General features: G+C 35.1%; 1 pseudogene; it reads right to left on the bottom strand.

Annotated features, from left to right (window-relative positions):
* Nucleotides 1-23,493, bottom strand: part of LOC124245902 (heat shock-related 70 kDa protein 2-like) — a 161,182-nt pseudogene extending 137,689 nt beyond the window's left edge.
* Nucleotides 23,494-24,899: the final 1,406 nt, after the last annotated feature.

Here is a 24,899-nt window from a genome sequence, read left to right as displayed (position 1 = left end):
TAGGCAGGACAAGATGATTGTTTGAAGGTGGAACATGAGGACAACTCCTAGGTTTCTAGGATGGTGACTGAGGAGAATGGGGTATCATAATCTGAGAGAAAGTATATAGGATAAGGAGCTGATTTGGGAAGTAGAGATGATAAGTTCATAAATGACATGTTTAGTTACAGGTGCTTATTGAGAATTTGGACAGAAATCCTAGGTGGGAAGCTGCCAATATGAGTGTGGAACTCAGAAGAAATACCTACAATAAGGATACAGGTTTTAGAGTCATTCAGATATAAATTGGAGTTAAATCTGTGAGAGTAGATGAGATCATGTAAGGAAAAGTGTGTAGAGTAAGAAAATCTGAACTGAAAACAGAACCCTGGAAAACATGAATACCTTTTCAAAACCACTCATGCATTTTAGGTGTATGTTTCAGCATCACTCCACTTCCAGTTACCAAAATCTGTATTAGTTATCTATTGCTGTATAATGAACTACTGCAAAATTAGCAGCTGAAGACATCAAACATTTATCATATCATACAGTTCCTGAGTATCAAGAATCTGAGAGCAGTTTAGCTGGGAGGTTCTGGCTCAGGTCTCTCATGACATTAAAGTCAAGAAGTCCACTAGGGCTGCAATCATCTGAACGCCTGACTGAGCCTGCAGAATTCACTTCTAAGCATATGGACATGGATATTGACAAGATTCTTTGGTTCTTCAAGATATAGACTTTTTCATACAATTGTTTACTACATGGCATATGACTTCCTCCAGAGTGAGTAATGAGTGAGAGAGAAGGACAGAGAAACTACAGTGTCTTTTATTGACATCATCTCAGAAGTGGCATGCCATCACTTCTGCCACATTTTATTGGTCTCCCAATCCTGGGAGAGTACTCAAGGGTACACTAGGGTTTGAATACCAAGAGTCAGAGATCACTGGAAACTGCTTTTGTTGCCTGGCTACTACAAGTATAAATATCAATACTATTATATTTTTGATTCAGAGTTTCCCATCATTAGAAGGGGGATAGTTTCCAATTCCTCTTACAACATTATTATCATCATCATCATTGTTTATAAATCAAGCCATTTCACAAGGGCTTCTATATTTTCAACCTTATATCCCGTTATACCCTTCATGCAATGTAATTGAGTATTAGTGCGGTGTATTGAAATGAGGTCAACTTCTACAAATAAACCTATAGTAAGAATATAGTTTCAGCATAAATTGCCTTTGTATCATAAACACGTTATTTAAAATTTTCCATCTTTCTTGAGATACAATTGGAAAGTAAAAATTGTATATATTTAAGGAGTACAATGTGATGATTTAATATACATATACATTGTGAAAGAATTACCACAATGAAGTTAATTAACATATCCATCACCTCACAGAGTTACCATGATTTTTGTATGCACTGAGATAACTCTTAGCAAATTTCTATTATATAATACAATATTAGTAACTATAGTCATCACACTGTACATTAGATCATCAGAAATTATTGATCTTATAACTGAAAGTTTATACCTTTTGACCAATGACTCCCCATTTCCCTCACCCCCCAGCCCCTGATAACTGCTGAGCTATGATCTGGTTCTATGAGTTTGACTTTTTTAGGTTCCACATATTAGTGCGATCATTATTTATCTTTCCGTGTCTGGCTTATTTCGCTTAGCATAATGTCCTCCAAGTTCATCCACGTTGTCCCAAATGTCAAGATCTCCTTTTTTAAGGCTGAATCATATTCCACTGTAAGTTCATAGACCTCATTTCCTTTATCCATTCATCTATCAACAGACACTTAAGTTGTTGCTATATCTTAGCTATTGTGAATAATGCTTTAATGAACATGGCAGTGAAGATATCTCTTCAAGATACTAATTTCATTTCCTTTGGATATATATCCAGAAGTGGGACTATAGAATCATATGGAGGCTCTTTAAAATTTTTTAGGAACCTCCCATACTGTTTTCCATAATGGCTATACCAATTTACATTCCCACCAACCGTGCACAAGGGTTCCCTTTCTCCACATCCTTATCAACACTTGTTATCTCTTGTATTTTTGATAATAATCATTCTAACAAGTGTGAGATGGTATCTCATTGTGGTTTTGATTTTCATTTCTCTAATGATTAGTGATGTGAAGCACCTTTTCATATACCTGTTGGCCATTTGTATGTCTTCCATGGGGAAATGTCTATTCAAGAGCTTTTCCCATTTTTTAATTGCATTATTTCTTTTTGCTATTAAGTTGTACAAGTTTCTCATATAATTTGGATATCAACACCTTATCAGATTTGTGGTTTGAAAGTATCTTCTCCCACTCCATAGATTGTCTTTTCATTTTGTTGATTGTTTCCTTTGCTGTGCAGAAGCTTTTTGGTTTGATGTAGTCCCACTTATTTTATTTTGCTTTTGTTGACTGTGTCTTTGGTGTTGTGTCCAAAAAATTGTTGCCAAGACCAATGTCAAGAAGTTTTTCCCCTATGTCTTCTTCTAGGAGTCTTATGATTTCAGGTATCACTTTTAAGTCTTTAATTCATTTTGAGTTAATCTTTGTGAATGATATAAGATAAGGGTCCTATTTTATTCTTTTACATGTGGATATCCAGTTTTTTAAACACCAATTATTGAAGAGACTATCCTTTCCGCATTGTGTATTCTTGGCGTTCTTGTCAAACACTAGTTGACTGTGTGCGTAGGTTTATTTCCAGGCTCTTTATTCCAGTGGTCGATATGTGTTTTTATGGCAGTACCATACTGTTTTTATTACTATAGCTTTGTTATATAGTTTTAAACCAGGAAGTGTGACGCCTCCAGCTTTTTTCTTCTTCTCAAGATTGCTTTGGCTATTTGGGATCTTTTGTTGTTCCATATGCATTTTAGGATTGTTTCTTCTATTTCTGTGAAAAATGCCACTGGAATTTTGATAGGGATAGCATTGAATCTATAGATCACTTAGGATAGTATGTCTACTTTAACAATATGAGTTCTTCTGATCCATAAACATGGAATATCTTTCCATTTTTTGTGTCTTTAATTTTCTTTTGTTTAATGTCTTACAGGTTTCAAAGTACAGATCTTTCACTTCTTTGGTTAAATTTATTTGTAAGTATTTTATTCATTTGATGATACTGTAAGTAGGATGGTTTTATTAACTTCTTTTTCAGATACTTCATTCTCAGTGTATAGAAACACAACTGACTTTTGTGTGTTAATTTTGCATCCTGCAACTTTATTGAATTCATTTATTAGTTCCAACAGTTTTTTGGTGGCATCTTTAGGGTTTCTACATATAAATCCATGTCATCTGCAAAGATAATTTTATTATTTTTTTTCTTACTTGAATGCCTTTTATTTTTTTTTCTTGACTAACTGTCCTGGCTAGGTTTTCCAGTATGACGTTGAATAGAACTGGTGAGAGTGGGCACTTTTATCTTATTCGTGATCATAGAAGAAAAGCTTTCAGTCTTTCCTTGTTGAGTATGATGTTAGCTGTGGGATTGGCTTAGGTGGCCTTTATTGTGTTGAGGTACATTCCTTCTGTACCTAATTTGTTGAGAGTTTTTATCATGAAATGATGTTGAATTTTGTCAAATGATTTTTATGCATCTGTTGAGATGACCATGTGTTTTTTGTCTTTCATTTTGCTAAATTTGGTGTTGTCAGTGTTCTGGATTTTGGCCATTCTAATATGTATGTGGTGGTATCTCATTACTTCAATTTGCATTTTCCTGATGACATATAATGTGAAGCATCTTTCATATGCTTATTTTCCATCTGCCTATTTTCTTTGGTGAGGTGGTGATGTCTCACATTTATTGATTTGCCTGTGTTGAACCATCCTTGCATCCAAGGGATAAATCCCACTTGATCATGATGTATGATCCTTTTAAAGTGTTGATAAATTTGATTTGTTAGTATTTTGTTGAGTACTTTTGCATTTAAATTTATCAGGGATATTGTCCTATAGTTTTCTTTTCTCATCATGTCCTTATCTGGCTTTAGTATGAGGGTAATGCTGGCCTCATAAAATAAGTTTGGAAATTTTTCCTTCTCCTCAATTTTTTGTAAGAACTTGAAAAGGATTGGCATTAATTATATTTTAAATATTTGATAGAATTAATCATGAGGCCGTGTGGTCCTGGGATGTTTCTTTATTGGGAGTTTTTCGATTACTGACTCAATCTCCTTACTTGTTACTGATCTACTCAGATTTTCTATTCTTCATGATTGCCTTGGTAGGTTGGATGTTTCTAGGAATTTATCTACCTCTTCTTGGTTATCCAATTTGTTAGTGTATAATTGTTCACTGTAATCTCTTACGATCAGATCATTTGTATTCTGTGGTATTAGTTGTAATGTTTCCTCTTTCATTTATAATTTTATTTATTTGAGTCCTCTCTTTTTTTCTTAGTCTAGCTAAAGGTCTGCCAGTTTTGCTCATCTTTTCAAAAAACCAAATCTTAGTTTCATTGATCTTTTATATTGCCTTTCTAGTCTCTATTTCATTTATCTCTGCTTTAATCTTTATTATTTCCTTCCTTCTGCTAACTTTGAGCTTAGTTTTTTTCTTCTTTGTCTAGTTTTTTGAGATGTAAAGTCAGATTATTTATTTCAGATCTTTCTTTAGCTCCTCCAAGCCACAGTCAGGGAGCAGTCCTACCTGCCCATAGATCCATCCAGAGACAAGGTCTTCCATGCCCCTGAAGGCAGGCCCACCAAACTCAGTCAGATTGTGGAGCTTGAAGCAGCCATGAGATTGCCTCCAGTCCAATTCAGCCCAGGTTCTGGGTATAATTCAGCCTCACCAGGAACCCAGCAGGTGGCACACCCATCCGTGCCTTGGAAGGTAGGCCTGCAGACCTTGGTCCCAGCTGTGGACCTTGAAGCAGCTCTGTGATTTGGTTCTAACCTCTTTCAGCTATGGTTTGAAGCTTGTCTGGCCTAACTAGGGACTTATCCAGTGACCCAACAGGAACCATCCCAGGGATTTGGCAGGAACCACACATATCCATTCATCTGGTAACAGGTCCTCCAACCACAGACCCCACTGTAGAGCCAACAGTAGCAACATGACCTGGCTCCAGCTCCGCTCCACTTTGATTTTGCAGGCAATACCATCTGTCCAGGGAACTGATAAGAGAAGGTTTCTATCTGCCAAAACCAATCTGTAAAGACTTAAAGAGGTCTTTGTTCATTCAAATGCATAGACACCAATGCAAGGCTACATGGATCAAGAAGAACCAGGCAAAAATGGCACCAACAAAGGAAACCAATAAATCTCCTGTAACCAAACCCAAAGAAATGGAGATACAAATTGCCTGACAAGGAATTTAAAGCAATGATCTTAAAGAAGTGTGTTGTTTAAATTTTGATACTTAGTTTTCACTTCTCAATTTTTATAAAAGGAATAATAATCTCTCTGCCTCACCATGATTTGTGAGGACTAACTGTTAATATATGTAAAAGACCAGACAGAGTGCCAGGTACATAGTAAGTGCTTAGTAAATGTAAGCTATTTCGATTAATATCCAGCCAAATATTTCTGCCCACATTTCCCCTCTATATCCCATGCTTTGTGGACTCCTTGCTTTTTCCAGGACTTTATCTGCCAGGAATACACTTTGCCCCCTTATGTATATTCACAGCATACTCAGGCTTCAAGGACAAGTTAAAATTTTCTTCCCTTCTTCCTAAATCCCAGCTGGATATTACTTCTCCTTCCTCTGAATTCTCAAGGCATATCATCTGTACATTTGTTATGGCACATACAGCATTTTCTACTATATATTATGGCTCCTTGTGTTCATATATAATTCTCCAACTAACCTGTAAACTCTCTGAGAAAGAGTTCTTTGTCCTATTCATCTTTTATCTCTCACAGTACCTATCACAGTACCCTGCATTTGTTAGGAACTCAATAAATCTTCCATGAATGAAGAAACAATGTCACAAAACAAATCTAAATTCTTTAGGTTGATCTCTACTATGTTTTTATGATCATCCCTTTGGTAAAGTCAAAATATATGAAGATAAAAATGTTGACTTAAAAAGTATCCTTTTGACCCCTTTCTGCGATCCTATTCTAAGGTTCTGCCAATTTGAGCTTATTTTGTAATTATTTGGATACGTGTCAGGACACCATACACTAAACCACACTTTTCTCAAGGAGAATGTAGATTAGATAATTTACCATCCCTAATCTTCTGTATCTCTTTCTAATCATTATAGTTTATATCCCAGGCATTGCATAAACAGATTTTTCTTGGGTTATTGTAATAAGATTCCAATGCCTTTGTACCATGGTGTAGCACCTTCTCTGTGCTTAGTTAGGTATAGTCAATTCTCAGGTAAGGGCTGGTAAATCATTTCATTTTGAGAGCTAACATCTGCATTTTCTGCTTTATTTCTAGCTTAGCAAAATCTTCTCTTGATCGTTAATAGGCCTTGTTTTAATTGCCTGCTTTGTTGACAACTCACACTGTTTATTTACAATGGGGAAGTGCTTCAAAGGGAAAACACTTAACGAAGTCTCCAGTCAAGGAAATACTTATGAAGGTGCAGGTGAGCTTAGGGTGAGGCTAAAACAAAAAGCTTTTTCCAACATGAAACAAAGACAAAATGCAGAAAGGTCAATTTTGGGAGACTAGACGACCTTTCAGGATTTACTAAATAAGTCTTTATTCTATAGATTCATTGCTTTAATTAATTTAAATCCAAAGACAAGCAATAATGGAAGAATTAGTAAAGTGATGATGTTGTTTTGCAATAGGAAGTAATTTGGAAGAGGAGATGGGGAAAAAGGTAGTAACTTTATTTATTAAAGCACATCATTTATGAGATTTAAATTAAGCAGCTGTAAAACAATGTTTTCTGTTCCTGAATGCTGCTGAAATTTTCATGTGCATATATTGCTAATGAAGATATGACACAATCACATGCATAGTTGAAAGAAGTGATCATGATATTCTCTGGTGTGTACAAACTAATGAATACTGCAAAAAAACGTATTTGTTTCATAGACTATTAGAACTGGAAGGGACTTTAACATTTACTCAGACCAACCACTTAAATTTACATTTAGGAAAACCAACTACCAAAGAGAAGTAACTTTCCAGTGAACAGCCAGTCAGTGACAGGCTAGTGCCCAAAACTTTCCCTGTCTGTAAAACTGTGCCTAGTGGTCTATGCTTACCTCTTTAACTGCCTTCTCTTGGATTAAATTATTTTTTCTTTATTCTTTTTTATTGTCCTATGGATTGGAAGTTGCATGTTCTATTTCTATTCATAATATGTATCCTTAGACTTTTAGCATGCTTAATTAATCTAAAGTCTAAAGTTAACCAATACCTCTCTCCTCCTTTTGAACAACGATTGGTTGTGGACAATGGAATATAAAGTGAAATCTGCTCTTGAACTAATGGAAAAGATGTCCTAATTTGATAAAAGATAGACATATAAGAGAAGATATTTTTCACTGCCTTTTTTCTTTCTGCCTGTGAACGTGTGAGAACATTGTACTTAAGCTGCTCTAGCCATCTTCCAACCATGAGGGGAATGGCGGAGACTTACTATAGAAGAAAGAGCAGAAGGAGGAAGAGAACCGATGTCTTCAGTTGCATAATTGAGCTTCTGCATCAGCTCGTGGACTGTTGATCTCTGGACTTCTTGATATGCAAAATAATAATTATTTCCAATTGTTTAAAGTTCTTTTAGTAATTATTTCCAACCCAAACCAACTTAATCATTTGAATCTTTAAGTCACCCTTATGTATGACATATTTTTACACAACATGTTAGTCATCTTCGGGGTTAATGCTTTTTTGAGTCAATGTTTATTTAGATTAACAAAAATGATAAGCAATTTTCTTGTTACCCATTCACTCTTGTGTCTCATTGTTTTCAGGCTTCAATTTTCTCCTTCATGAAGTTCATCTTTTAGTATTTCAAGGATAGTCTGTTAATGGAAAATTCTTTCAGTCCTTACCTGACAAAGTATTTATTTTGCCCCAGTCATGAAGGATAATCTATATATGTATAAAATTCTAAATCCACATTTATTTTCTTCTGGCATTTTTAAGATATTATTCTGTTGTCATCTGGCTGGCATTGCCGCTACTGAGAGTCAACTATTGGTCCACTTTCCATTCCTGGGTAAGGATTTGTGTTTTAAGATTGTCTCTTAGGCTTTGACATTCTTTAATTTCATTTCAGTGTGTCTAGGTGTGGCTTTATTTTTATTTAATATTTCATGGAACTTGATGTATTTCCTGAATCTGAGAATTAATGTTTTTCAACTGAAGAAAATTCTCAAATATGATATCTTCAATGATTCACAATACTCGAAGACCTAATAAACATATGTCAGACATTCTTCTTCTTTTGAATCTTTAAATCTCTGCTCCGTAAGTGGAATCTCTTTAACATTCTGTACTTTATTCTGGATAATATCTTCAGAACTATATGTCATTTTTTAAAATTTATCTCTTCATCTTTTGTTAATCTGCTTCTTTAAAAGTCTATTGAGTTTTAAAATATCTATACATGTAATTGCAAAAATTATTTTTAGAAGTGTTTTGGTATCTATTCATATAAATATGAAAAAGTCTCTCTTTCCCTCTATTTCTCTCATATTTATTATTTGGAAATTTACTGATAACTTCTTTCATATCTGTCATTTTAAGCATGCTTATTTTATCACTTCCAGCTGATAAATGTATTATTTGAAGTTCTTGCGAGTTTAAGTTTTCTCCTTGCTGTGACTGCTGACTCTTCCTTAGTGTGGATTATTTTCTCAGATGCCTTAAGATGTAGGTTTTAACCTCTCTTCAGCAGATAAATCCTGCAAGTCCTGGTAGGACTATCTATCCCTCCGGAGAAGTTTCACTTTTACTTCTGCTGGAAGCATCGCTTAACTTGGACAAGTTGTTAACGTCAATTTATCAGTTTGGTAGTTCCCAGATAAAATGGATAGTAAAATGGATGGCCTATGGTTAGAAACTCACAGGGGAATCTTTTTCTACTCTTAGTCCAGGCTGAGACATACAGGCATCCTTTCCAGCTCCCTTTGAATATTAAGAGTTTTTGTTATTTTTCACAATTTCTCTGAGCTTGTAACCCTTTGGGGATTCCTACTTTATGTCACATTCTCACAGATCCAATTCCTTTCCTCACAAAACTCAATGTTATAATTTGCTTATTATTGCTGGACCCTTGCAATACAAATATGGAAAAAGGAGAAACAAAGCTGTCAGATATGATTGTGTATATAAAAAACTGAAAAGAATGTTTGAACAAATTAAATAAAAATACTAAAAGTTTATCATGGTAGATGGCTATATCATCAAATGTGAGAAATGTTTCTGTACATTAAAACTACATTGTTAGGTGATATAATGATTTTTTAAAATATACCATTAACAATATCAACAAAACCCATAAAAATCACTAGTTAAATAGACTACAGTGCATTCATATTTATGAAATATTATACAGCTCTAAAAAAGAATGAGTAATTTGTATATAGAGAACTATGGATTGGTTTCCAGGATATAATGTTAATTGAAAGAAGCAAAGCACAAAAAGTGTGTATAGTATAAGTTAATTAATATAACAGGCACATGAATATGCAGTTATATTGTATTAATACATTCTTAATATGAGCATAAAATGAATATTAAATATCTGTAAGGGGAGAGAGGATATAAGTTGGAGAGGACAGGAGGGGAAGCTACACTTTTCACAGTACTTTATTTTGTATATTGACTTTGGAAGTGTGTATCTGTTTAAACAATTATAAAACAATATTGTATCAAAATGAGGAAGGGAAAGGAATAATTAACAAAAATAAAGAGCAACATAAAAAAAGAACCCAAGTCTGTATTGAGACACTGACTTGACCACACAATAATTTAAATTCACATCCCTAGTAGGATATACCATAAAAAAAAGACTGCCAACTAATTTTCATATGTTTGCAATAACGACATTTTTAGTAATGATACTGGTAGTGGTATTGAGAGAAATTATATATATGTACATATCCATGTACATATAAACACACATATATTCACACATAAATAAAACAAGTTATATTATTGTTAAGAAAAAATATTTTCAGTGTGAAAAGATATAAAATTATAAGTCAAAGAAGTTAAGTAAAAATCCTGTAACCCTAAATTGAATTAGAAGTATCAGTATGAACTCATATGTACTATCTCTTAAAAATAAGATATATCCTAATGACAAAAAGAAATAAAAGAGTTTAAGTGCTTTAAAACTACATTTTTGGCGTTAGCATTGGTTTTGTCTTTCAAAGACCATTTTGTGTGGATCGTGGGACAAAGAAAAGGAATTAGTCATTTTCGTCCTTGAGAACCAGTGCTTTGGCATAGACAAAGATACGGATGTGAGATTGATCAGGTTGAATAAAAAGCTATGGTCCTGTATTTGATTTGGAAATATCAGTATGAAATCCTGAAGTATTGTATCTTAAAAAATATCCAATTCCTAGAACTTCCTACTAAAGAGATCTAGAAAAAAGATGAAACACAATAAGAATGAGTACAGCAAGCACTCAGATAATAGGCTCTAAATAATATTTCAACCAAAAGAAAGCAGAGATTCTTGAATAAATGACTGATTCAAGGTTAAGGACAGGAAATGTGTTGGATAAACCTCACACAGCTTATATCAGAAATCAAGGAAGCTAGCAAAGCCTAGGAGGATATTATGAAAGAAATCAAGAACCAACTTAAACGGGATCCCACTGGCTTAAAATTGAACAATTTGAACAATAAAGATAATGACAGCAATTGATTTGAATATATCAAATATGTTTAAGTTGATGTTTATACTTATACTACATTTCATCATTGATTACATTTGGAAGATGCTAGGGAAGCAACATGTTATTTTGTAAACTGGAAAATAAGAGGAAATATTCAAGCATTTTCTCTACTTTTCCTATATTTATTATACTTCAGGGTCTTAGGAGGACTGCTTCCTTCCAGCACCCTAATGACCTTGCATGTATCTACACACACCACATTGGCAAGCCTTAACTGCTGCTTCCCTAATTCCTAGGAGTATACCATATGATGTTCAAGGAGTTGAACATGTGATGGCAGGTAATCTTGTAAGGAGCTGCCACAACGCTGTTTCTTACCCACCACCCTATCTTCAGGGAGGCTCAAGAGGCAGTTTCTCATCACCTTCCCCTAAGTTCTGCCTCGCTTGTTCCCCTGTTAGGGTAGAGTTTCAGGCTATAAAACTCATTCACTGCAGCATGAAATTGACTCCTCAGCAACCAGGTGTCCCACTACTTGTGTTGTCAGGGGGCCCGTTTGGTGTTTTCCCGTGGCGGACAGTGTGTGGGGAGCTGACATCATTGCTGTCTGTGTAAGTATTAGGGTGTCTGAATCTATAAAGGGATCATTATTTCTTTGTCGGTCAAATCTGTCAGCCCTCTTGAAAAGCAGATGATTGGGGAAAGTTTTTTCTTAAAATATTATTCTAGTTCATAAATATGGAAAGAATGAAAAGATTAGAATATTGGCATTGAACAACTCTTAAAGAAGTGATGAACAGGAAGTTATCATCAATGGCTGCTAATATAACATAAGAGAGAACCAAAGATTATGTGCCTCTTGGTGGAATTACAGAACACCATCTTTAATATAGTCTTGCCAAAAAAAGTAATTAGAGTGTTTCGATCCATTGAAATTCCTCTTCTTCTTGATACTCAATTATCTGATCTGAGATTTGCTTCAAAATAATGCAATTGGAAGAAGGAAAATGGGGAATACAGATGAAAGAACTAGGCCTTGAGTTCATACTTACTGAAGCTGGGTGATAAAATACACAGGTGTCACATTATTATCTCTACTTTTGTGTATGTTTGAAATGTTTCATAATAATAATAAAAGATTTTTATAAATGAGAGGGGAAGAGAAAAGGATATAAAAGGATATATCTAAATATGTATGGTACCCATAAACAGAATATTAAAAATTTTTTCTAGAACATGTGAAAGTATGACAAATTTAATGAAGGGAGATACCATGTTCATAGATTAGAAGCCTCAATATTTTAAACATGCTACTTCTCCCTAAATTAATCGACAATTTAATTCAAACAAACATTCTAACTGTGTTTTTAATGGTACTTGACAAAAGTAATCTAAACTTTATATGGAAGTTGAAAGGGAAAAGTATAACCAAGGCACTTGTGAAGAAGAAAAATTGAGAGGATTAAAGGTATACTAATTAAGGTAATTAAAACAATTAAACGCATAGTAATTAAGACAGTGTGGTATTCTTGAAGGGGTAGATAGAGATGGTTTGGTGTTTATATGAGAACATTGAGTCAGCCTCTCAGGAAACTCTTGGCCTTCCCCTCAGGGTTGCAAGATAGCGTACACTGTTCCTAATATAACATTGCCTCTAGAAAGCATCAAGGGAAAAATTAACTGGGCAATCATACTGGCACATCTTGCCCAGGTGCCAGGGATGTGCAGCATCCTGTAATACTGGGAGCAGAACCACACAAGGAAGAATTACCCCATTCAAAATGACAATAATGTCTTCATTGAGGGACACTAGCTTAGGTCAACCACAATTCATCCTCTGGGGATAGGCACATGGCAACTGACTAAAGCTGGAGTTCTGTTAGCAAGAGAGAAGAGAGAGAGATGGCTGGTGAGTAGATAAATACCAGTGACTACAGAAGGCAGGACCAACTCTTTATTGAGCAAGTGAAATATCTCAAATATTCTGCTAAGCAATCTATGTACATTAATTCCTTTTCTTCTCACAGCAAACTTTCACAGAAGTTTATTATTATTCCCATTTTATAGGTGAGAAGACTGAGCCTCAATCTGAGAGAGGTAAAGCATTTCTCCAAGCTCACCTAGCTAACAAATGGCATCACCCAGTTTCAATATCCATCAGAAAAAAACAAACTTGATTTCTATGCTTATGAAGCCTACACAGTGCAACAACTATCTCTGAATTTTCTCCTTCAAATTGATAAGTGATCAACATGGAAAAATCCTTGATACCTCTTGGAATTTAGTTCCTTATTGATCCTTTCATGAGTGATGATTATTAAATTCCTAGGACCATCCTTGAACCACTTATAACGGGCTTTAGAATGAATGCTGACACCCAGCTCTGCTTTAAATAACCTATATTTTCAACATTTAGCATAAACAGGGTACTTTTACCATTGATGCTTGAAAAACATTTTAATATGCTGTAATACCATATAGATTGGTAAATTACATTTCCAGTTTGTACTCAATTTCAAGAAAATACTCAGCCAAATAAACTAGCAAGCAAATAAATCACTTTAATGATAATAAATGGCAGTTTCTCTAAATATATTTATGGCAGCAAATAGCTTCTATTATTGACTTTTGCAAGAGTAATTTAAGGGAAAACAATTCTCAATAAAGTTGGGGAAGCTTGGCTTTGAACTGCTATTCCTCATCTATGTATAATATACCCCATTTACGTTCCTCCACCATGGAAAACTAATTTCCAATTTTAAGGTACTTAAGCTGATATATTTATTATAAAATTATACATCTTGTAAATTATGTTCTTCATAGTGCCTCATTGGCTAAATTTAAGATTGCAATTTTCTATAGTATAGATAGACTAATCATGGCTCAGGTCAGAAAAAAATTACTGCCTTTCTAGAATTACAATAATATATCAAGGTATTAAAATGAGACAAACTTTTGTTCCAGTTTTTCCATTGGCATGGAATTTTTTCCCCATTAGGAACATTTTATACATAGTAATAATTGATTAAGTATGTTAGATGTCTTGTGTGGTAAATAGAGCATAGGATTCAAAATTGGGGTTACCTGGCTTTAAAATCCAGCTTTGCTTACTAGCTGTGTGACTTCTGGCAAATTGTTTAACATTTCTAGGCTTGAGTTCATTCTTCTTCAAAACAGAGACATTGTTCACCTTATAAAATGGCTTATGAGTTTGTAAAGTACCAGCGCAATGTCTGGCACACCATGGGCATTCCATAGTTGGTAACTATTAATACCTGAATTTTCATATCATCATCATCATGTCATCATATACTCATTTAGAGTCTAGAACTGTTTATTTGTGTCCCTTGGTGGAATGCATAATCTCAATAAATCATACGTGGATACCCGCTGTACCGGGTAGTCAATCAATTTGCCTAAAGGCAAAGGTACCTGGGGATCATCAGTAAGTGTGGATGGTGAGGTGGAGATGGATTTGAAAGCATAAGTAGAATACATAAGATTTAATGATTTACTGTAAATGAATGGGGAAGAATTGTTAGGACTATATCTGAGTTTCTGGTTTTAGTTATTCAGTAAGTGGGGATATCATTTGATAAGAAAAAGAATTCTCACGAAAGAGCAGATTTATGAGACCTTTTTGATATTTCAGTTTTCAGTTTGAGGTGCCTACGGGACATCGAAAAACTGACATCTTAAAGGCAGTTGACTGAAGGGTCTGGAGTTCATTAGAGAGGTCTAAGATAGATTTAGAAAAGTCAACATTATTAGTATAGTGTTAGTATTAATATTAGTTGCAACAACTGGGAACAAATGGTATGGATGAGATCAATTTGGAAGTAGAAAGGATGGGAAGAGGACCAAGAAGAGAAAATATCTCCAGACATTTATATTTAACTGCTCACTTAAAAGACACATATCTCCTTGATCTTTATGTTCTAGCTATAATGTATTGCTTATATTATTCCAAAAGAGCCAGTATATATATACTATTTCTTCTACCTAATGTTACCTTCCTATCTCCCCCAATACTCCCTCTTATTATTGCTTAGTTAATTCCTTTTCATTTTCTAGAACTCCATTTAACATCAACTCAATCTGGAAACCTCCCTACAATACCCATGCACAACCCTATCGTAGCACAGGTTATGAGCTGAATTGTGACCCTCCAAAATTCATGTGTTTGAGCCCTAACTGCCACTACCTCAGAGTGTAACTCTATTTGGATTTAAGGCCTTTAAAGAAATAATTAAGTTAAAATGAGGCCATATGGGTGGGTCCTGATCCAATATGACTCTTGTCCTTCTAAGAAAAGAAGATGAGGATGAAGACAATACACAGACTGAGAGGTGACCATGTGAAGATACAGCAAGAAGATAGTCATCTGCAGGCTATGGAAAGAGGCCTCAGAAGGAACCAATCCTGCCAACACCTCGGATTTCTAGCCTCCTGAACTATGGGATAATAAAGTTCTGTTTTTTAAACCACCTAGTCTATGGTACTTTGTTATGGTAGCCCTAGCAAATTAATACAGTACTTTAACACATATACTGCAATTGCTTATAACCATGACTGAAATGAACATATCATCCCCAGAGAATGTCAATATTTATGGTACAGGGGGAGGTAAATGACACTGAGAAGCAGAATGAAAAAGAAGCAGCCAAGATGTAGGAAGAAAATGAAGAAAGCTGTATCAAGGAAGCCAAGGAAGGAAAGAGTTGACCAGCATGGTTTCATGGGTGTAGACATAGACCAACTTAACAACTTATATATTTCAAATATGTGAAGTTCATTGTATGTCAACTATACCTTAATCAAACAGGTTAATAAAAAGTTGATTAACAAGATCAAATAGAACAAAAATGTCAAAATAAGAATTAAAAAATGCTCATGGCATAAACGCAACTAGGACACATTTATAAACATCTGGGGAAAGTAAAGCAGGAAACATGGGGTGAAGAGAAAAATGCTCTTTCTAATAAATCTATAAGACAACCTGATACAAAAGAGAAGCCTATAGGGCTGTGGATGTTGTGGTTTACTTAGGGGTTCTTCCTGTGAATAACAGGCAAATAGGCAAAGTTCTCTGATATAGCAGATCTTTGAATGCACAAGGTACATATTTTGATTATCAGTGATGTAATTTTGTCTCTGAGCTTCTTTCCTCCTCTGCAATATTCTGCAATGGAAGCCATCCAGTTACGACCATATATTATAGCAACTTTTATAGTTTGAATTAAGTCTGCATTAACCTGTATGTTGATCACAGTATGAAATAGGTCTCTGACTCTTTCTCTTGACTAACACCTAGAACCAGCAAACTTGTGCTGTGCCTGCACATTGAAGTGAGCTACAGAGCTGGTAAAAATACCAGTGCCAAGGGCCCAGCTGAGACCATACAGACACAAATATCTATGGGCAAAATCTAGGCACCAAAACTGTATTTTTCAAAGCTTCCCAGATGACCGAAAATGTGTAGTGAGAGTTGAGAAATATTGGTTTTCAGACCTTGGACCATGAAGTTATTGGCAGAAATCCAAAAATATGTGAGGGCTCTAAGAAATGGGTCTGTAAAAATAGATAAATCACCTTACACCCGTTAGATTGGCAAAAACATCCAAAACCAAGAGCGACAAATGTTGGAGAGGTTTTGGAGAAAAAGGAACCCTCATACACTGTTGGTGGGAATGCAAACTGGTACAGCCACTATGGAAAACAGTATGGAGATTTCTCAAAAAGTTAAAAATTGAAATACCCTATGACCCAGCCATCCCATTACTAGGTATCTATCCTAAGAACCTGAAATCAGAAATCCCAAGAGTGCCTTGCACCCCTATGTTCATCGCAGCATTATTTACAATAGCCAAGACGTGGAACCAACCTACATGCCCAGAAACTGATGATTGGATAAAGAAGATGTGGTATATATACACAATGGAATACTACTCAGCCATAAAAAAAGACAAAATTGACCAATTCACAGCAACGTGTATGGACCTCGAGAGTATTATGTTAAGCGAAATAAGCCAGTCAGAGAAAGATGAACTCTATATGACTCCACTCATAGGTGGAAGTTAGTATATTGACAAGGAGATCTGATCGGTGGTTACCAGGGAAAAGGAGGGCACAAAGGGGGAAGTGGTGTACCCACAACATGACTAACAAAAATGTACAACTGAAATCTCACAAGGTTGTAATCTATCATAACATTAATAAAAAAATAGATAAATCACATGATTTGCACACATAAAATTGATACTACTATGTTTAAAATGGACATAAATATTTTGGGGGAAATATAAATAAATTTAACCATATTGCTTGAGTTATGATATCTTTCTGTCAAATATTTTCTTAATCAATTGATACTAAAATATATTAAAATTATTGAGGTCTATGAATATTAAAATTAAAAAGATACCTTGAGACTTTTAATGGTTGGGACTCATTTTCTACCCATGGTATCATTTCCCAAATAGTTTGGTTCCAAATACACTTGGAAACACTGCATATGACATCCCTTTGTAAACTTTACAATGCACAATAATACATTAAAAGCTCTAAGAAACCCTGTGATAAAAAATAATCTTTTAATTTGGTTTCCTCACTATTCCCAAACTTATTTGAGCACAGAACCTTTCCTCCATTCTCAAGAACACATATTAAAGTCCCCAAAGACTCTGTTTTCCCAAGATATTTCCGATCCCCAACTGGGATCACTGCGGAAGGGAGAGAATAATGAAACTCCAGATGTTTGCTTCTGCAGTGAGATAACTGTTTCAAGTGGTATAATTATCTTTACAATGACGAATTATATACTTTCAATTGTGGTTTGCAAAGTGAAAAAGGATTCAATCTTTGTTTTTTACTTTTTTAAAAAATTAGATACTGATGATAACAATAACTAAACTCATATAATTATTCCAAGCATTATTTTAAGCACTTTGCATATATTAATATATTAATCCACCCACAGCCCTAAGAAGTCATTATTTTCATTATCATTCTTATTTTAAAGGTGAGAAACTGAGCCAAATAGAGTTTATGAAACTTGCCCAAGGTCATAAATCTAGTAAGTGTTAGAGCTGGGTTTGTAACTTGTCTGTAACTTCAAACTCTAATCTCTGAATTATTTACACTCTACCTATATGAAATATATAAAAATGTACTCAGGTACACACATAGACTAGGAAACTAGATCGCAAATTTCTAGCTAAATAAGACCTAGATTTTACAGTTTAGGAATATAAATTCAATTCTGTCGTACCCTGCAAATAGATGAAAACTGCTATTTATTAACAGTGCTCGATGGCTGGATAAAATGATTTAAGGAAGAATTTTTCTAGCTTGCAGTGGATCAGTATTCTTTTTAAAACCCAATGTAATCCTATATCCAGAATTAATTTCTGTAGGAAGAACAAACAAGAGTGATATTTATACTATTAGAAGCCAAATTCAAATGCTTGGTTAACATGTACTTCACTTTCGATATATCAGTACTGCCTTCTACTATTATCTTTAATAGTTTTCATATGTTTGTAGAAGAAAAAGTCAAAATTGTCAATTGTTTTACCTCTCACTAAATCCTGTAAAGGGTTAGGAGGAGCGTAAAAACAGTGAACTAACGAATGATGAGGAAGCAGTCCTAGAGTTGTGAAATGACTTACCAAAGGTTACGCATAGAGTTTCTTTTTTTGGGGGGGGGTAGATTAGTCCTGAGCTAATGTCTGCCACCAATCCTCCTCTTTTTGCTGAGGAAGATTGGCCCTGAGCTAACATCTGTGCCCATCTTCCCCGATTTTATGTGTGGGACGCCTGCCAAAGCATGGCTTGATACGTGGTGTGTAGCTCCATGCCTGGGATCTGGGCCAGTGAACCCCAGGCTGCCGAAGTGGAACACATGAACTTAACTGCTGCGCCACCAGGCAGGCCCATGAGTTTCTTGATCTATTCTCAAATTAATACGTATCGACTCCTGATTCTGTACTCTTATGTCATCCATACTTTTGTACACCCGATTCCTGTATAGAAACCACCTGCCATTAGTAAGATAGTTGATAATTAAAACATATTCAATTTGAATGAAGGACCAATTTTAAAAGCCAGGAAAATTTGGCAATATTTCTTCTAAATTGTACACTATGTTATCTCTAATTTCCCTAGAATGAGGCCATAAACTCTGAATAAACTTAGTCACAGTTATAACAAATCTGGCCTAAATGTAAACTTTATGACGTCTGTATCAACTTGTGTTGGGGTGTCCTCCTCATTACTTCCGATTTTCCTTGCATTGTCTGAAGATATTTTAAATAGACACATTTTGACAGTCGTATTGATTGTAGACAGTGAATAAGTGATAACCTATTAAAACATTAAGATCCAGTTATTTCTTTGAGATTCCAATCAAGACAAAAACCCAAAGACATTTAACTTACCAGCTTCCTCTCAAATCAAAACAGAATGACAAATTTACATCAGCAGGGGAAGCTTGAAGTCATATGTTTCTGGTGGGAGTATAACTACATACTATTTGGAAGGAAAACTGGCAATTTACTTTGTTTTAAAGCCCTAAAAATATTAATACACATATCAATTGCACTCCTAAGAATTTATACTAAGGATGTAATCCAATATGTTAGAAAATAGAAACATTTCCATTACAGCTTTTGCCTCAGTCGCCTGGGGCTGCTACAACAAAATATCATAGACTGAATGGCTTAAACAATGGAAATTTATTTCTCACAGTTCTGGAGGCTGGAAGTCAAGATCAAGGTGGCAGCTTATTTGGTTCCTGGTGAGAGCTATCTTCCCAGCTCGGAGAAGGCCACCTTCTCACCATGTGCTCACATGGCTTTTCCCAGGTGTGTACAGCAGAAAGAGAGGACAATCTCTCTGGTGTGTCCTCCTCCTCCTATAAGGGCACCAATCCCATCATGAGGACCCCATCCTCATGAACTCATCTAACTCTAATTATCCCCCAAAAGCTCCCCCTCCAAATACCATCACACTAGGGGTTAGGGCTTCTACATACGAATTTTGGAAGGACATAATTCAGTTCATAGCAGCTTTATAATAAAAAAATAATAAAACGTAGAGACACTAAATGTTCAAATATTTAGCCAATTCAGATTCTATTTCAGAAGAACAATTACTATTGACAAGGAAAAATATTTACAATATTTTGGCTTTTTTCCTATAACATAAATATGTTCATTTTTGTGTGTTAGTTTCATATATGCATAGCTTAGATTGTAATAATCAGAGTTTAAATATATATTTTAGTATATTTTACAAATTTTTTGTAAACTTTTACTCTGCCAAGATGTCCCACATCAGTCATATGTCATGAAATAAAGCAAGCATAATCTCATTTTTGTAATATGTTTGTGCGTATGTGTGTTAGGTTAAAAATCAAGGTACAGACCAGAGTCTAGCGTATATATTAATCCGTGTAAAATATTTCCTGTACATTCATGCATACATATATTCACAGGCATTTCTGGAAGTGCATATAAAATATTGTTGAAGATAGAGTGGGGGATGAGATGGAAGGGTTGCATTGCAAAGGAAACTCTATCTTCAAGCATTCCTGGAATTGTTTCGAATTTGTAGCATAGGAACATATATTTTCCCTCTAGAAATGATTGCATAAACAAACATACAGATTCAAAACAAAAACCAGAGGGATTCTTCCTCAGAAAGCCTCACAGCTTCCTCCCTAACCTCCTTCAGGTTTTTATCAAAAGTCACCTTCTCTGTAAGTGCCTCTTTGAGAACTCTATCTAAAACTGCGACTCTGTCCATCTGCACACCATGGGCCCAGTTCTCCTCTCTGCCTTAGTTTTTACCACAGCATTATAACCATATGGAAAACTACATATTTTACTTCTTTAGCTTGTCTATTATCTGTCTCCATCCCATGTTAACATAAACTCTGCAAGTCAAGGGAAAGGCTTTTGTCTATTTTATTCATTCTGCATCTCCAATGCCTAGAATAGAGCTTGATACATTGTATGTGCTCAATAAATATTTATTGAATGTGTAACGGAACGAATGGAAGGAAATACATTATATTAGTTCTCTTGGGGTACCATAACAAAGTACCACAAGCTGAATGACTTAGATAACAGAAATTTATTGTCTCACAATTCTGGAGGCTAGAAGTCTGAGATCAAGGTGTCACCAGAGTTGGTTCCCTCTGAAGCCTGTGAAGGAAGGATCTATTCCAGGCATCTTTCCTTGACTTACAGATGGCCACCTTCTCCCTGTGTCTCTTCACATTATCTTCCCTCTATGCCCGTCTTCGTGTTCCAATTTCCCTTTTATAAAGGAATAAGTTATATTGGGTTAGAGCCCTCCCTAATGACCTCACTTTCATTTGATGACCACTTTAAAGACCCTATCAGCAAATAAGGTCACATTCTGAGGTACTGGAGGTTAGGACTTCAACATATGAGTTTTTATTCAACCCCTAACATACATCTATGTGTTAATTGATTTCTTTTTAAGTTGTTTTTCTATATTTTTCAGGTTTCAAACAATGATATGCTTATACATTTGTAATCAGAAGGTATAATAAATTTTTTATTTTCATCAAGGTAACACATGCCAAGGTAAAAAAAATCAAATTGAACAAAAAACCTCTCAATGGATAAAGGGTCCCCTTCCCAAGTTTTTGGCACCCACAGGTCTCTTCTCCAGAAGTAATTTTAAACTCTTTTTAAAAAGTTTTTTGGTAGTTACTTCCATATCTTAAAGTATAAGACTTAAATTGCTATTTATTCATGTATCAATTTTAAACATCATTGACCAACTTCTTGCTATGACAAGTGAATTTTAGCACATTTCTATCCTCTACCTCCCATTCTGATATATCCTAATAGGACTCTCTCTTTTAAGTCATCTTTGTGACTTGAAATAATGTACTTGAAACTAGATTTCTTATTCTACCAAATACAGTTTGTCTTATTTTCTTTATCTGTTTTTGTCTAACAATCACATATATTTTATTATCTCAAGCTAGAAGTGAAGGCATAAAAGCAGTATATTTCCCAAACCACTGTACTTACGTCTGCGTAGTTTGGGTCCATTCTGCTAAGCTGTGTAATAGGAGAGTCCTAACTGTGAAATGTCATGGGCATCTGTGTTTCACTTTCAAGCTTAGCATTTTGGAGGCTACTGAATGATGCAGATGCTTTTTAGTGGTGCCACCTTTTCCAGGATAGGTCTAGCATTTTGATATGCCATATGTGCTGCTGCTGGAAATTTCTGAGCTTTTCTATTGTACCATCCATCAATGTATCTCTTATCTGCATTTGGCCAGATTCCTGGAATCTGCCAGCATGTGTTCCTGTCTGCCTGGTTTTTCTCTAGATCTGCTGCACAGTGGTCATTCTGGGCTTCTCTTCACTGATATTCCATTCTGAGTCCACTGTCACTTGAACTCCATGTCTTCTTTTTGCTGGACTCTCTTGGCATACTGGAGCACATCTTCTAGTTCCTTCCTAAGAAAGGCTGCAGGAAAAGTGAATGCCTGAGTCTCTAATTTCTGAATCTTTTTTATTGGCTCTCATACTTGAATATTAGATTGGATGAGTATAGAAATCTAAGTTGAATTTCATTTTCCCTCAGAACTTTGAAGGCATTGGTGTCCTTGTCTGCTAGCATATAGTATTGCTAGGGAGAAGTCTGATGATATTTGATGCTTCTCCTTTGTAATATGACCTTCTTTTCTGTCCTTTCCTAATTTTTTCCCCATTTACTGAAATTTCACCTTGAGACTTGATATGGGTCTTTCTTTCATTTGCTGGGTGTTCAATGGGCCCTTTCAATGTGGAGACTTAAGCCCGAGCAATTAAAAAACATTGTTTTTGGCAATTTTCTTCTTTCCATTTTTTATGCTGTCTCTTTCTGGAACTCCTTCTATGTGGATATTGGACAGATTCTTATATTTTCTTTCCTATTTCCCACATCTTTGTCTATTTTTTTTTTACTTTCTCAGGGAATCCTTAGCATTCTCTCCAACTCTTCTATTACATTTGATTTTTAAAATTTCAGTTATCACATTTTCAAGAACTTTGCTTTGTTCTGTTCCTTTGTAATAGCATCTTCTTGCTTTATAGAAACATGTAACAAAAAAATAGCTCATCATATATCATCTCCTATATGCCAGATACTGTACTAAATGTTTCACACATATTAACTCATTAATTCATCACAAAAACACTATAAGAAAGATACAATTAGTATCTCCATCTTAGAGATATGGAACAGAAACTAGAAGAAGAGGTCCAAATAAATGTTCTCGTAAATGAAGTAGTGCAGGAATACTGAAAGACACTGTGTGCGGTGATAAACACACTGACTCTGGAAACACATTGCCTGGTTTTGAAAACTGCCTCCATCACTAGTGAGCCTTTCACGCGTGGGAGTGAGGATGGAAGTCAACTGTCAGACATGTAGATTTTCAGTCTATTGCCCTGCATTTTTTCCTGCAACTCTTCCTCTCCCTCTGCCTTACCTGGTGCCACTAAATCCTAAATGTCTCCTGGCCTCCATGGAGTAAACTGGGTCTTCCTCCTTGACGTCTCCTCTACGCATGACCTCTCTTCCAGCTGCTATTTCTCCAAAACGTGTTGAAGTTGCCTGCCCTCTGATGTTCCCTCTTTTAATATCCTTGTTGTTGGGTATTCGCATTTGTGTTTTTACAATTCCTTTACCATAATTTTAATGTAGTCAATCTACCATCTTCATCTGGAAGTCCACAGGGAGTGTTTCTTTTAATCCCATTATTTCCACTGAAAGCTGATTATCTAGACAAAATCCTAAGTCTGATATGAACCATGATTCTAAAGTAATCATTTACATTTCATATAACTGAATTGTTTTCCTTTAAAATGGTTGATGACACTTTTCATAAGTGATTTAAATATTTTAAAAACTCAGACTTTTTCTTAATATCAGAATCTCTTTAATGATTACCATGAAAGGAGCATTATGCCTCAAATCTAATAACAATTGCACTGTTCTTATCCTAGTGATGATACAAAGAAATCAATAGTGGTTTAAAAGAAACTTTAAGAAAAACACACTTTGCCTATTTTGGCCTACTCAGAAATACAACTTGTTTTTTTCCTGGCATGGTACATCTCTGAACTATATTTTAGATCATGGGGTTTTGTGCTGCAGCAAAATATTCCCCAACATCATTAGAGTGCTAGAAAGAAACATTGGCGACACTAATTATAAAAGAAAACAGATCAGTGTTTGTATATAACTGGTAAGATATATAGAAGAAGATATAAAGAAGAAGCGTAATGAGAATTTGTCTAGTGACATCATTTTCTCCAAATGTTTGGAAATATCATTCTAGTTACTCATGTTAAGAACTTTGAAGTTGTTTTATAATCCTTTATATGATTTCCCAAATTAATTTGGAAGGAATTCTGTTTCTAAAACATAATCCTGCCCTCTCTTCTCACATTCTCATGGTAGTACTCAAATTCAGCTAACTTAACTGATCACCCCTACCCCAAATGCTACCAAAATGGTTTTTCAAAAGCATGTGCTTGCCCACATCACTCTTCTTTTAAAATATTTTAACCCTTTAATGATTCTGCAGGATGTAGACCAAATTCCTAAGGATGGTATTTGAGGCTTTTGAAGAAGAATGCTGACAATGACTTGTGTGCAGAGTGCAGACTGAGGTTCAGTTGAGCAAACTTTCATGATGTATTTATTCTGTCCAGGATTTTGAGATGACTGTTATTAATTTAAATATAGGGTGTACCAATGTTTACAGCAGGTATTTAGTCCCAAAAGGGGACCGAAGTACTATTATTGTATACCCTATGATGTTGTCTAGGTGCTGAGGATACAAGATAAACAAAATAGCTAAAGCTTTGGTCTCCTTGAATCATGTAGCTCACAGTATAGAAGAGAAGGCAGACAAGTTAAAGAGGCAACTACAATATGATTTAAATATTACGCAGAAAAAGTAGATGAAGTTATCAAGGATTATAAGAAGGTGAAATGACTAGGACAATAAAGAGATAAGGGGAAACTTCCTTAAAGAAATGATGTTTGAGCTGAGACAAAAAGAT

This window comes from Equus quagga, chromosome 10 (genome assembly GCF_021613505.1).
Source record: "Equus quagga isolate Etosha38 chromosome 10, UCLA_HA_Equagga_1.0, whole genome shotgun sequence".
Lineage (NCBI taxonomy): Eukaryota > Metazoa > Chordata > Mammalia > Perissodactyla > Equidae > Equus > Equus quagga.
Note: the sequence above shows the minus strand (reverse complement) of the source record. Positions and strands in the feature narration are given on the sequence as shown.